Consider the following 12,438-nt stretch of genomic DNA (forward strand, 5'->3'; position numbering starts at 1 on the left):
ATACTGTTTCATGCACTCTAAAAAATGCTCGGCTAAATAAAACCCAGCACTGGGTAAAATATGGACAGACCCAGCGATTGGGTTGTTTTCAACCAAAAGGTTGGGTTAAATGTTTAACCCAACTGCTGGATCAAAACAACCCAGTCGTTGGGTTTGTCCATATTTTACCCAGCGGTTGGGTTGTATTTAACCCAGCATTTTTTAGAGTGTGTTGACTTCAAGACTGGGATTTAATTTGCCACACAATAGAACTTAAAACAAAAAGGAAAAACTGGTTAATTAAAAAGGAAACCACATGATTTATAGCCAGGAAAGGTGAAATTCTCTGATAAAGATGTGGTTGCTTCAGTTTGGGTCTGCGAAACCTGCTTAGGAAAGCTGCTTGTCTATCCTCAGCCGTGCCTGGCACGCAGGGGTCACGACCTGGTCATGAATCGCTTCAATCAGCTCCTGGCTGGGACAGGAGGGGAGGGGAGCCGCGGGCGCTTTTGATCTCGGTTGGCTAGTCAAGCAGCATGGGTAAGATATCCCTCAGCCTCTCCTGCAGGTCGGGCTCTGTGGGAGCGGGGCTGAGGGCAGGTCAAGAGCACTGTTCTATTTTTCCTCTTCACTCCCATTCTGACCCGGTTGAACTCCCATAGCTTCCAGTATTGCCTCAGACATGTTGGGTAAAAAGAATGCTCTTATATGAGGTGGAAGGTTTGCAAGGCGTCCAAATATAGATCTAGACCAGGGGTGTCAAACTCAGCTCCTGGAGGGCCATTGTCCTGCAGAGCTCCAATACACCTGCCTGGAAGTTTCAAGCACTTGTAAATGCCTTGATCAGCTGGATCAGGTGTGTATAATTAGGTTTGAAGCTAAACTCTGCAGTGGCCCTAACTTGGTCAGTGTAGCGTATAGGAAAGACTACATGGAACTGCTAGAAGAGGACAATTTTCTCATCTGCTATTGTTAATGAAAGCCAGTGGTTTAAGAAGGAGGGGACATTCTCATTCGAACAAGCATTTGATTGGAAAAAAAAAAAGTTGTCAATGCCAATGATTCACCAATATTTCAGTCTGTTTTCCAAGAACAGAAAGACTCTACATTTTTAAAATCATTTGAAATGTTAGATTTGTTAACCTTTATCCTTTATATGTACTGGCATGTAGATAGTACTACATAAATACATTTACTGTATATATTTATATTAGTGCTGTTAAACGATTAACTACAATTAAATCGCATCCAAAATAAAAGTTTGTTTACATAACGTGTGTACAGTGTATATTTTATGTATATATAAATACACAAACAATATTTATCTTGAAGATATATATATATATATACACACATATATATGAAGAGTTTGGTTCCAAAACGCTATAAATCCATTTTGATTAATTTGAGTAAAATTGTGTTTTCTTTACCAAGTAAGTGGCAAGATGAAAACCACTATTTTCTGTTTCAAACTTTCACATAGCATCTCTAGGTTATAGTAACATTAAAAATTCAAATCCACATTTTGATTTTCAAAGATTTATTATAAAAATAATGAATGAATGTTAATGCTTTAAATGAATTACAACAATAAACGAAAATTTCATGAACAAGAACATGAACAATAATATCACAATAGACCACAGAAATTCCAAAATTCCTTTACATTCAACTTCCAAATGTGCATTGATCTTTGCCATGTTATATTCATTTAGTTGACTTGTGCTATACGCTGTATTAACAAAAACATTAATGGCATTAATAAAAACACTTACTTAGATGAGGAAAACTAGGATGCCGGGGTATTCAAAGTGCCGCCATTACCAGCACAGTCTACAGTGCGTGGAATGGTGCGCTGTGATTGGTTGAGCGTATTTATCGAGAAGGGAGACTGGCATTTGTCGCGGTTTGGAAAAAAGGGAGAAAACATGACAGAATAACATGGAAGATATCGCATTTCGCAAAAAAAATTTAATTGACTTTTCAATAGCGACCAGATTCAATACTGATTTTGGCGGAAACTATTTTTTATTTTATTTTTTAAATGGCGTTTGTCACGTTTTGGAACCAAACTCGTCATATATTCACAGGAAAAAAAACAAAAAAAAAACATTGTACAATATATTCAAATATAAAACATTTGCTTAACCGTGTATTTAAATTGCAATGTGTTGTAATATTGTTTTTACTGTTTTTTTTTTTTTTTTTTACCAAACCTTTGAACAGTCGTGAATTTAGGACTAGTAGCCTATGACTAGGACCAGCATCCACAAACACCAATTTTTTTAATCACAGGGTCTTTCATCTGTAAAGGAAATTGGTCATTAATGTAAGATTCACTTTTAAAAACATAACTTGGCACAGTTCCTATTTATCTATTCTCTGGTACAATACTCTGGCTTATGTCATTGATACACGATACATGAACAAGCTCAGAAGATGAGCTTCATACTGGAATCAGTGTGTGGTCTTATTCACTGAAGCTTACTCTTCCATTCACAGTGTCTCTTGACAGTAGAGGCTTTTTAGCTCTGGATATCGTCAAGCATTAAGTGGCTGAGAGAAATGGGATACATTCTGGGCACGCGATAGAAGACCAGCACTTTAACAGAGGTGAAACCAGGACAATGAGAGCCGTTCCTCAGTGCTGTGTTTACATTTACACCACACCTGCTTCCTCCACACAACTCAGAATATCACAGCACTCCCTCTCAGAGCCCTAAGGAGAAGTCCGGGAGTTACATTTTTTGACAGGAGAGTCCAATATAAGCATTTTCTTGAGATAAATGTCTGAGAATCCAAGTGAAATAAACCCTTACACACTCAATTTGTCATGTGCAGTGTTTAATACAACACAGCCCGGTTTATAATGCACTGATCAGACTTATCCAAAGGAAGAATTTGTATCATTATGACCATTTTTCTTTATTCCTGTAGGCTTTTATTAGCAAATTAAGTCTCCAAGTAAATTACTATAAATGAGATTCAGAAAATGCTCATTGATTGCTTGGGATGAATTGTGCAGGTAATTTGCCTGTTCATATTATTGAATTATGACTGCTTTATGCCGTTATCATTGTCTAACCATATTGGTTCTGCACTGCAAGCTACTATGGAAACACTTTGAGGATTTTGGCACCACCCGCAGTCCAATGACACTTAAATCGAGAACTTTTCCTTTTTAAACCAGCTGACAAACTGAACGGATATATAAACCAATAAATTGAGATGAGACAGAACAAGAATCCTGAGATTACACATACTTAAATCTCATCTTACTCATATTTAAAGTTGGCTCTGTAATAGCCTACAAGGTATGAGGAAAAAAGTATGATGAAATTCCTATTACTGGCAAAGCTTTCTCAAGAGACTTCGGGGAAAGTGACTGATCTGTCTACATCCTGCCATTAAAAATATCACATGTTTTTAGGAATAAGGGAAATCAAAAAGTGAAGTAAATTCTATCCCTTCTGATAATAAGCATCAATGTCATGTTGCTTAGCTATAAATGTAACACGTGTTTCTTCAACTACTGGTCACTTTTGATACTACAAATATATTTGCTTAAAGGGGTCCTATTATGATTTTTCCCTTTTTGAATTTTAGTCAGTGTGTATGTTTGGGCATAAAAAAAATCTACAAAGTTACAAATCTCCAAAGTCCCCTCCAAAGGGAGATTTTTTTATTTATTTTAAATCCAATTTCAAGAACTACAACGAATGACTCGTTTGGACTACAGCGTTGTTTTCCGGTGTTTGTGATATCACAAAGTGGCCCATTAGAATATCATTAATATAAATCCCGCCTACGGAAATTCAAATGGTTGGCGGGTGGATAGAACGCTCTCGGTTACTCACGTAACCTTGGTTCCCTGAAATGAGGGAATGAGACATTGCTATGGGAAATACCCTTTCCTCAAATACTACTGAAGCCTTATTGAATCATGCCAGTGAAACTGGCCAATGGCGTTCAAGCGTGCGAAATATGAGCGGGAATCCCACTCTATATAAGGCAGTGCTTGTACGTCATCCGTTCAGAATCTTTGACTGAAGCAACTTGGAACATTCCAAGATCCTGAGCTAGGTGGCACGGCAATAAGAGCAATGTCTCGTTCCCTCATTTCAGGTAACCGAGGTTAGGTGAGTAACCGAGAGCGTTCCCTATCAATTCGGTCACGCTACATTGCTATGGCAACATATAAAATCCCACCGTGTCACAGCGATGGAGCCTGGCTCGACTAAGTACAGTGGGTACGGAAAGTATTCAGACCCCCTTCTATTTTTCACTCTTTGTTATATTGCAGCCATTTGCTAAAATCATTTAAGTTATTTTTTTCCTCATTAATGTACACACAGCACCCCATATTGACAGAAAAACACAGAATTGTTGACATTTTTGCAAATTTATTCAAAAAGAAAAACTGAAATCAAGACTTTGTAAAACTTTACTTTATACACTTTTTTATTCTACTAACACTGTCCAACAGTAATTATCTACCCGTCACAAGAACAAATTTTGTCATTTGCTATTTTTTCTAAAATGTAATTTCCAAACATTTTAAATTATTTTTTAAATAAAACAACCATCTTCTTTGTATGCCATAAGGCTAAATTCAAAGGTAGTATTTTATTCACACTAAATACACAGGATTAAATATTTTCACACTTTTTTGGCAAAATTACAGCTTGAAATGATGCACAATAAAAATATTCTCTTACATAGATTTTGTTCTAGAAAGAATGTTCCTCATTAACACAGTTGTCTTCTTGGTAAACATGAACCAAATAAATGACACCAGAGCAGTGATTATTTTCATATATCCAACATCAAGCCCATAAAAACAATAAAAGTAAAATGGTGAACAACTACATTTCTGTAGCATTATGTGTGGAATTAACAATGTTAAGCATTATGTGTGGAACAAAATAAGATTGGTACTAAATCAACTGAAACAAGAAGTCATCTAGAAAAATGCAAAAATCATTTGTGCTGCTGAGAGATTAATTTAACTGAGTAATGAGAGATAGTGTATCGATATCAATATCAGCACCGCCTTATTTCATACAGAATGGATAACAAGTGCCAACACTTTGAGCTGGTTTACTATCTTTTTAGGGACAAAGAAATAAAGGCCAGTAAAATTTGCTTTTAAAACATTTAACAACTAGAGCACAAAAACAAGAAAAGAAAGAAGAAAAGAGAACTATGATGGAATGAAGTCAAAATCTAAATCCATTGACAAAGATCTTGGTTAGTTTTTTCTTGAATAAAAAGTGTATAACTCTGTAATTAATATTTTAAGAATTATTGCTGTTGTTTATTTTTGAGGCTGCTGGCATTTTTAAAAGTCATTTTACAATTAACAGGACAAATAGCTTCCTCAAGTCTAAAGAAAACTTAAGAAATGATCACTTGAGCACTAAAGACAATATACTCTCACTTCCCATCACATCATGTCTAGTGATCTAGACATCACATGATCCACCAGACTCTCCACATGTACCTTAGTGTCCAGTCTTCCAGCACTGTTTGACTGAGGAGCCTAGTTTATCCGCAAGAATGAACGGCCTAAGGTGGCAATACTGGAAAAATAAAAACTAAAGTGAAGAAAACCCTGGACCACAAAACCAGTCTTAAGTGTCAATTCTTCTAAATTAAGATTATACATCAATAATTATACATCATCTGAAAGCTGAATAAATAAGCTTTCCATTGATGTAGGACAATATTTGACCGAGATACAACTATTTGAAAATCTGGAATCTGAGGGTGCAAAAAAATCTAAATGTTGAAAAAATCGCCTTTAAAGTTGTCCAAATTAAGTTCTTAGCAATGCATTTTACTAATCAAAAATTAAGTTTTGATATAATTACAGTAGGAAATTTACAAAATAGCTTCATGGAGCATGATCTTTACTTAATATCCTAATGATTTTTGGCATAAAAGAAAAATCGATAATTTTGACCCATATAGTGTATTCTTGGCTATTTCTACAAATATACCCCAGCGACTTAAGACTGGTTTTGTGGTCCAGGGTCACATATATCAAAATAATGAATAAGAAATGGACACAGAACATCACATTTACCTGTGGTGTACTGCTCTGGTTTGGATCTGGAGTGTCTAACATTGTAATATTGAAGTCCGTAGAGAAACGGTTCAGGAGAATGGCAGCCATCTCTGCACCCACTTCCACTGGGACATTTGTCTGGAATAGAATGAACAGAATTGACCACCGAATAAGTCATATTAACATATTTAAAATTAATAAATAAATAAAACATGAGTTTACCTTAAAGGAATGAGAGGCATCAAACTCAAAACATTCAGCACAGTCAGGCACGGTGCCTTTATAGGTCACCAGCGCTTTGGTCTTGACAGAGTTTTGAGGCAGTTTAAAGATCCGGTAAGTTCCAGATGCATATTTAACATCACCTATAGTGACATATTGTAGGTCAAAGCACCACTGATTAAACTAACACATATGCTTGCCTCCAAGTCACAGAAAAGCACTTGAAAATAAATGTAGTTCAGCAATAATGTTGTTACCATATACAAATCAACAGTTTAGACTGTTACCAGTCTTTCTTTGAAGTTCTGGGTTGTGAACCACAATGTGACTGCCTGCAACCAGGTGGGGAGTGCTGAAGCCTATGTCCTTCCCCAGAGTGATGAGATCCCGCCAGTAGAGGGCACCGGCCATTCCCTCACCTGATAGGAACAAGCACTCACCTAAATCCACCAACTCTTAATTCAATTTTGCATTGATGATACATATTTTATATATGTTATTGACGGGTGCATTTCTGTTTGGAAACCACTGCTTTCTTTGTGTGAACCAGGGTTATTATAAAGAACTAAAAACATTAAAACCATCTGAAATAAAATGAACGTTAACTGAAATAAAATAAAACATTTAAAAATCATATTTTATTACTGCTATTTGCGAGAAAAAAAAAAAAAAAGGTTCTAATTTTTATTTAGTTTAACTTGATGTATAACTAAAATCTATATTTTTGAAAATTATATAGACATTAAAAAACAATTAAGAAATTACTCAAATAAAATAATAAAAAATTTAAATGGAAAATAGAAAAAATTTATTAATTAATAATATTAATAAAAGTATTATATTTACTATAAATGTAATAAAAGTTAATAAACTATATATTAGTATCTCAATTATGCTAAAATAACACTGGTGCGAACCCAGCAAGAACAAATTTTGGCATTTTTTGTCTTTTTTCCCCAAGTGTTAACTCTAATCTTCCCCATAAATTAATGTAGTGTAGTATGGTCTAAACGTCTAAAATGCATTAAATGAAAAAATGTTTACCCCACAGAACTGGATCTTCCTTGAAAGAGTCTGGAACTACTTTGCTTGCATACATGTCACTATAGTACAACTCTCCACCCTCCTATGAGATCACATATGAAACAGTTTTGTAAAGCTTTTTCTTGCATAAATATAATAGTGATGGGAAATTATCAGTAGGTATGTGATGGAAATATCTCACCTTCAAAACTTTGTAAGCTTCACTTATCACAGTCCTCTTATCTGGGCACAGACATATCACACAATTTGACCTAGAGAAAATAATTGGCCTTTTTGTAAAAAAAAAAAAAAAAAAAAACTTTTGCTCAGGCAGGTTAGGCCTTTATTATATGGAAAATGGCATAAATGACCTAAGGATGTGCATACACAACTACATCCAAAGAGTCGTTCTGTATCCCTGCATCACTGAGCTTCTCCATGTATCCTTTCACAAACACAGTGTTTGGTTTTGAGTATCCAAACGTCTCCTGATGGTACTGGACATATGTTTGCAAGGCAACTATCTAATTTTGGAGCAAACACAAAGGTTAATGGTTGCACTTGCTTAACACTTATTCATATGATTATATAAGATCATTTAACATTTTTCAGATCTGTTGTTGTTAACTTTCATAAAATAAATTCAAATTAATGTGTGAAGTACCATCTCATCCGTCATATCCAGCCCAATGACTTAACCTCTCTCCCCCACCAGTTTGCTGAGGACATAGCAGTCTCTGCCCGATCCACTGCCCAGATCAAGAACCGCACATCCTTCCAGCTTCTCTGGAATCACCAGCCCACAGCCAAAATACCTGCAGATTACATCATTTCATTCACTACTAAAACAACTCAGACAAATGTCAAGTTATGAGACATAATTTCAATAAAGATGTACCTCTTGCAAACATCTGGATGGACTTGTTTCAGGGCCTCACATGCACTCTTGGGCAGAGGTCTGGAGGGCATGACACACGCCGCATTGGTCTGTAAATCATCTGAAGTCTCCAGCCGAGAGCCATAATAATTCTGTAAGTATTAAAGAACGAGCTTTGCAAAGCGATGTTGTGGTGGCCTAAAAGAAATGCTAAAGCCCATTTATACTGAAAGCTTAAGCATAAATGTGACCAAAGTAGAACACTCCAGTAAGGGACATTACATGCTTGCAGTGTACACTAAGGGATTACGTTTTTGCTAGTTGACATTTAAATACATGCAAATGTGTATGAATAATATATCAAATCATGAATAATATTTATAAATATGCAAATATATATTCCTCTAATCCGACGGGGAAACTATAGAATATTGCTCAGTTCATCAAGAATGAAACAGCAAAACTGGATTGACGTAGACTCTTTAGTTTATTTAGGTAAAATTAAAAAAAATCGAATTAACTTTACCTAAATAAACTAAAAAGGCTACGTCAATCCATATCAAGTGATCCAGTGGAGGTTGCTTAATTTTCAATCAACTATCACATGCATCTAATATGGTAGTATTTAAAAAGGAACATTATTGTGACATCTTGATAAAGTGGTATCAAACATTTCTGGTCATGACTGCCATGTAAAAATGTTCACATGAAATCAAAACAATGGATGCAATACATCAACAACTCTTATTAGACCCCTCAAACGCAAAAGTACATTTTGATCACAGAAGTAAACGATGGGATTAAATGGAATGTATCGTCGTTGAACGTAAACATTATGGCAAACCGTTTTAACATTTAATCTATAACCTGTACTAGTATCTATTGGTGCCAATGCGCGTTGTGACCGCTTACCTTCACGTTTTCCTGAACAGCAGAAGACATGCTAAGGGTTTGTACTTTAATGGCCTCTGACGTATTTCACAGACTAATACTTTTGTGTATACAACTTCAGGGGCAAAGTCCTTACTACAAACTGTTCCTGCAGAATTCAACGTGAACGAACACCACTGGAGGGCGCAACGCGTCCATATTTCCATGGCACACCTTTCTGCAGTGACCATAACATGTCTTATGCCTCTTCCATAATAACTAGTTATGTTTAATGACTAATGGGCAGAAGTCTGTGCAACATTCTGTGTCTGTTCGCTGATTCCTTAAATTATCTTAAAGACCAATTGTGGAATAATTTACCTTTAGAGTAAGACTGGGAATTGGATAAGTCAATGATGCTTTGTCAAATATTGTCCAGGAAAACATCTGTGATTCTTAAGTGTGTATCTAGAGTAAAGTATGGATGGGGTAGTAGTAGCTATGATGTCTTGGCAGAGTTATGAGACAGTGGTGTGAAGAAGAGGCCTGACATGCTGTGATGAATACAGACATTGTTGCTCTCCCGTGTGTGCATGGAACTGGAAAACTCTTCCCACAGTGTCCTGCTTGACATTAAGCAGAATCAGTCAGCTGTGACCTTACTCTGCCCTCAGAGTCCTGAGTCTTTTAACAAACAACAGCCTGTACTTTGATTAAAGGGTGGTCCAAGTATGTCTGGTTTCACCCCGTTGTAAGCAAATATCTGTGGGACGAGTCTGAAAGGCCTTTGTTGTCAAAGATGAGACATTTTCCGTCCTAGAGATGAGTCTCCAGCTCCTTTCAGTGTTTGCTAGTTTGGGTTTTCATAGTATATTGACCTTTAAAGAGCAATCAAATAAATGGTACACTCTATAACATGTATATGGAATACATCCAATGAATAAAGGACATTTAAAAATTACATTTCTAAACAATGTATGTCATATATTTGACTAAATTAATAAAAATAAATAAAAAATCTATATTTTTCCTTACTCTTTTTATTAATAAATGATTAATAATTAATACAGATTATATATGTAAAAAAAAAATCAGTTCTAAATAAATTTTCTATGATTTATAATTTTCTAACCTATTTCTATGTTCTCAAACAGTTGTTCTCTTATGTTCTTCTAATGTAAAGTACTTTGAATTAGGTACCACTGTGTATGAAATGTTCTATATATATGAACTTGCCTACATATGCATAAATATAGATTATTTCAGGCCTGTTAAATGAATTGTACACTACAATCATTCATTCACATGCATAGCATCTGATTTGATTACTAAATTAACCTTTTGACTGTTTATCAAAGCTCTGTTTTTTTAATCCGTGACCCTTTGTACCGTATTCTAAATCCATGACCACTGTACCGCAGACTGAGACATCAAAGCCAGTGTTCTTTGTGCGGCATTTCCAGCCCCCCTCTGTGTTCTCTGACAAACGAATAGTTGTCAAGCTCCAAAACTTGACCTCGGTCTTGGTCCCGGACTTATTTGTTTAATTTCTGTTCCTTTTTTTGTAGTCAAGGCAAGCAAGAGGTTATTGTCAGTTCAAGCCTGACAAACATCTACACTGGGAAGGTTCGCTGCCAGACTAAAGGTTATGAGAAGTTGAAGGAAAGGGTAATCTTTGGAAGATCAAATAAAGTGGAAGTCAGAGGAGGGGAATGTGTACAGTGTCACACAGTCGGCCTTCTCCTCGGCAAACAAAACCCCACTGTTCCCCTTTCTGTCCTTCGCACATGCACACGTACAATCTCCGAGGTCTTTTTTAACCTCTGCTGCCCTTTTGAACCCCTCAGACCATCTAGTTAAAGCAAGCTATTGCAACACATTCAAGCTTAGTTATTTCCCTTTCACCACAAGAACAATGTATACCAGGATAGCATCAGATCCTGCTGTGTTGACTCACTGTGGAGGCTCAGAAGGATTATACAATGTGGTGTCCGTGAAATGAAAAGAAAAACCTTTAGACCTTTGAATCAGACAAAGACATCAATATAGAAGGGAAGCAGTGTCTCCTCAAAATATTGGATGAGAAAAAAATGTATTAACGCCAATATTACAAAATATAACATTAAATACCACTCGTTTTTCTAAAGAAACACTGTACAACCGTAACACCAGCTGGTAAAGTTACAGGCATTCATGGGAAAGACTCATTTAAAAAAAAGTAAGTAAACAACTCACACACTTAGATGTAACCAGTTTGTACGTCAAAATAAGACTTAAAATGGCCTGAAAACAGGATCTGTGGGTTTTAGTGAGTAATCAGCTTGGTGAAATTTGAAGTAAATCTGGGTGTGACCAATATTTTAACCAGCTTTGATAATGATCCGAAAAATTCAAAAATAGCTAAAACTATGAAAATAAATAGCTGAACATAAGTTCACAAATGAAATATATAGTTTAAATTGAGTTATTATTTTGGATTAAATGTAAAATACTTAAAAACACCAACTTTAATAAACAGCATATTGATTACATTGAATAAATAAATAAATAAATAAATAAAATAAAACTTGCTTCCTCATTTCAGAACACACCACTGTTAGATTCATCCCTGCACTCTTTCTCCTAATACTAATCTGGCATATCTAATGTGAGATATATTTAAAAATATATTCATGTCATTTTCACATGAAATCTCTTTTATGACTTTTCTGTTTGATCAAAGATGGAATATGCATGATCTCCGTCTCATCCACACACACTTTTCCTTGCTATGAATTATAAAATAAGCCACATAATAAAAGACAGTCAGCAAGGACAAGATATATATTTCATTGGCAAATTCGTAGTAAAGATGGAACCGCCTCTAGATGCGTACATGCATACAGTCAAGTCCTTTGCTTAAGTGTCAGTGATAGGAGTGCATGCATGGGCTGTAAGGGAGCCAAGAAGCTATATTTCATATGAGGAGTTCAGAGATCCCTAAATCACAGGTACGATTTAGAATTTCCCGCTTAAGCACAAGAGGCATTAACTAACATCAGCCAAGCACATCATACTTTTTATGTATTGTTCCACATCAGCGGATTCATGCCAACTGTGCAACTTTCTTTGATCCATCAAAAATGCACGCAAGCTCTTGTCCAATTACGAGGGAGAGGATCTATAAAAGAAACTCAGCAGGAATGTGAAGAGTGTCCTCCACTTAATCAGTGGCGCCGCTGCTTTACCGACTCTCCCGACAGCACTTTCCAGTTGTTCAGGTTTATCATCCCTTCTTTTACTAGCAAAATGATGCCATTTATTTTGCTTTTTAACATTCAAAGCACTGTAGAGGATGATTTGATCTGTTAGCTTCCCCTGAAACTCCAAAAGCATTTTTGATTCAAACTCATGTACA

General features: G+C 35.8%; 1 pseudogene across 1 annotated transcript; it reads right to left on the reverse strand.

The window, feature by feature from the left end:
* Positions 1–5,483: 5,483 nt before the first annotated feature.
* On the reverse strand, positions 5,484–9,113 carry LOC306853950 (arsenite methyltransferase-like; annotated as a pseudogene). The gene is made up of 10 exons (XR_013786059.1): positions 9,084–9,113; positions 8,193–8,323; positions 7,959–8,109; positions 7,682–7,818; positions 7,497–7,566; positions 7,316–7,397; positions 6,559–6,690; positions 6,272–6,414; positions 6,068–6,187; positions 5,484–5,561 (listed from the first exon to the last, which is right to left on the reverse strand). The product of XR_013786059.1 is annotated as an arsenite methyltransferase-like (transcript).
* Between the last annotated feature and the right edge of the window lie 3,325 nt (positions 9,114–12,438).

The sequence above is a fragment of the Barbus barbus genome, assembly GCF_936440315.1.
Source record: "Barbus barbus genome assembly, chromosome: 34".
Classification (NCBI taxonomy): Eukaryota; Metazoa; Chordata; class Actinopteri; order Cypriniformes; family Cyprinidae; genus Barbus; species Barbus barbus.